This window comes from Myotis davidii, unplaced genomic scaffold (genome assembly GCF_000327345.1).
Source record: "Myotis davidii unplaced genomic scaffold, ASM32734v1 scaffold4, whole genome shotgun sequence".
Lineage (NCBI taxonomy): Eukaryota > Metazoa > Chordata > Mammalia > Chiroptera > Vespertilionidae > Myotis > Myotis davidii.
The window spans coordinates 856,824-860,297 of NW_006294707.1; positions in this window are offsets into that span (position 1 = coordinate 856,824).

Sequence of the window (3,474 nt, forward strand, 5' to 3'; positions counted from 1 at the left end):
AATTACAAAAGTAAAAGGTGAGCATGTCTCCTTTTAGCAGTCCTCCTCTTAGCCCCAACCCCACATGCTGGTCCTGACAGCTCTCCCACCTCCTCCCCCAGCAGGGCCTGCATCTCCCTTCCCCTTCCCATGTGGTCTGGTTGGCTGAGCCCCTTTAAGCTGCCGCCCCACTCGCTTCTCTCTCGCAGGGGGCGGGGAGTAAGTGCAGGAGCCAGCCTCTCCCGCCCCGCCCCGCCTCCTTCTCCCTGCTGTCTGGCCCAGGTGGCCACTGCAGATGCACCTGGACACAGAGGAGCCAGACCAGAGCCATGCTCCTGCCAGCTGTCGCCCTGGCTGTCCTGCTGAGCCCTTGTGGGACGGGGGCCATCAGGGGTGAGTGCTCAGTGGGCCAGAGCGGGTGGGGCTCCTGGAAGCTTTGCAGCTGCATCCGAGCCTCTTCTCTCTTCTTTCTCCTCTTCTGTGAGGTCATCTTTCTTGCTCTCGTTCTAACAACGGTAATAACCACCATCTATGAGCACCTACCAAGTGCCAAATCTCACTTCATTTTCACAGCAACCCTTCCAGGAAGGCGCTTATCATTCTCGTTTTGGAAAGACAGAGGCTCAAAGAGATTAATAAATGTCTCATGAGCCCATGTCACAGCACTGATGACTGAGGAGCCACAGTTCTGCGTCCCCCTCAGGCCAGTCTGTCTGTCTCTCTGACATTTCCAAGGCAACCTCTTAAAACAGGAGTCTGCAGTGTCTGCCCACTGCCTACCCCTTTGCCTGCCCATCTCTGGTGGCCTCGGAACATCAAACCGTCACCACTGCCCGTGCGACTTACCTGTGTGATTAGTCATATCTGCAGTGCGACCACTTCCGCCTTCCTGGAACCTTTCTCTTGTTCCCTGTCTCTTATGAGCACGCTTCTCCTTGTTCTCTTCCTACTCCTTAGGCCTGTCCTTTTCAGCCTTTAAAAATGTCCATGTTGCCAGGACACGGGACCGCACACTCAGACCCTGCTGCTAGGACTTCCCATACTTTTCTTGGGTGACCCCACCCAACCTTATAACTTCACCTGCCAGACGACTCCTAGCCCATGTCTAGCGCAGTCTAGCCCAAGGTCCATCCACTTATTTCAACCTCCCTCAAATCCACTCCATGTTGTCCCCTGGGATTCAAACCCAGCCTGTCCCAAACAGAACATTTTCTCTTCTCTCAATCACGTCCTTACCCCTCTTTACCGTTTCAGATGCCACAGTTCTCCACTGCCTGCCTCTTCCTATCCCTCCTCTCATCCCAGCAGTTACTGATCCCCGTGGCTTCTCATCTCCTACTGCCCTTAGCCCATCTGCTCTTCTACCCCTGTGTTCCTGCCCCCCCACGCCTGTCACTTCTCACCTGATTGTCCGAGAGTCCTACTGGTCTTGCTTTCACACGGCCTCCCCCGTCCATCCCCACTGTGGCCACCTCCTAGTACAAATCTGACCACGTCACGCTCTTGATTGAGAGCCTTCCATCACTTCCCAGGGGCTGTGGGGTCAAGTCCAAACACCTGCTCAGCACACAGGCCAGGTCACTGTGCGCCCCGATCCTAACACCAACCACTGCACTTCTCCAGGCGCTGTCTCCTGCTGGTGATGCCCTTCCCTGTCCTCTGTTTCCCTAAGACCTGGTGAGGCCACCCTCCCCCACCCCCCACCCCTGGCAGCCCCGCTCAGATCTCATTTGACGAAGATGCTCTCCGTTGGCTCCCTGCAGCAACTGTGTCCCTGAGTCCCTCAGCACTGATCGGTGTACCCAGCGTTCATCTTTCTTTGTCTTTCTCATCCTTTGGATTCCAAGCAGCAGAGGACAAGAACCATGTCTTCTGGGTTATCTCCTTAGTCCCTGGAGAGTGAAGCTTCACAATAAATATTATGGGGCTTTGTTCTTTTTTTTTTTACTGAATGAAAATTGACATGTTTGCTTTAAAATGCACAGACCCTCAGCTTTAAGAATTTGTGAAAATGCCCTGACCGGTTTGGCTCAGTGGATAGAGCATCGGCCTGCGGACTCAAGGGTCCCGGGTTCGATTCTGGTCAAGGGCATGTACCTTGGTTGCGGGCACATCCACAGGAGGGGGTGTGCAAGAGATAGCTGATCGATGTTTCTCTCTCATTGATGTTTCTAGCTCTCTATCCCGCTCCCTTCCTCTCTGTAAAAAAATCAATAAATATATTTTAAAAAAAAAGAATTTGTGAAAATGATAAAGATGAAACATCCTATGGTGGACAGACTCATCCGTTCAGCCAAGTCTGTACTGTTTCCCTCTCTCCTCCTCCAGCTTCTCCTCCGTAGGTGAGCAATTCTCCAGCCGTGAAATTCAGTGAATTCATTCATTGACAATGAATCCTGCCACTAGAAGCATCGAAAGAGAGAACTGTTTCCCACGTATTGGCGCTGTGAGCGGGAATCTTTAATCAGGGAGTTAGACCATTGAACCCTGCAGTGTCATTTCCCCTGAGTTCCTCTGTCTTTCTCAACCCCAAACTCTGTCACTTTTATTGTTTTACTGTAAGACTAATAGATTTTTCTGTTGCCAGCCTTTTGTTGCTTCTTACACATCAGTTAAAATGAATATACTATCCCATAGATATTTTAAATGCAACAATTTTTATTTCCAATGGAAACTATACATAAAAACATAAATTCAACAAGAAAATTTGTGAATGTTGTATGAATATTAATACTTTTAATGTTTTTAGGTGTTAGATGTCATCTTTTTTTAAAAATTAAATCTTTATTGTTCAGATTATTATAGTTGTTCCTCCTTTTTCCCCCATAGCTCCCCTCCACCCAGTTCCCACCCCCCCCTCCTCCCTCACTCCCCACCCACTGTCCTCATCCATAGGTTCACGATTTTTGTCCAGTCTCTTCCCGTATCCCCCTCACTCCTTTCCTCCCAATTATAGTCAGTCCACTCCCTTTCTATGCCCCTGATTCTATTATAATCACCAGTTCATTCTATTCATCAGATTATTCACTTGATTTTCAGATTCACTTGTTGATAGATGTGTATTTGTTGTTCAAAATTTGTATCTTTACCTTTTTCTTCTTCTTCCTCTTCTTAGAGGATTCCTTTCAGCATTTCATATAATGCTGGTTTGGTGGTGATGAACTCCTTTAGCTTTTTCTTATCCGTGAAGCTCTTTATCTGACCTTCTATTCTGAATGATAGCTTTGCTGGATACAGTAATCTTGGTTGTAGGCTCTTGCTATTTATCACTTTGAATATTTCTTGCCACTCCCTTCTGGCCTGCATAGTTTCTGTTGAGAAATCAGCGGACAATCGTATGGGTGTTCCCTTGTAGGTAACTAACTGTTTTTCTCTTGCTGCTTTTAAGATTCTCTCTTTGTCTTTTGCTCTTGGCATTTTAATTATGATGTATCTTGGTGTGGTCCTCTTTGGATTCCTTTTGTTTGGGGTTCCCTGTGCATCCTGGACTTGTAA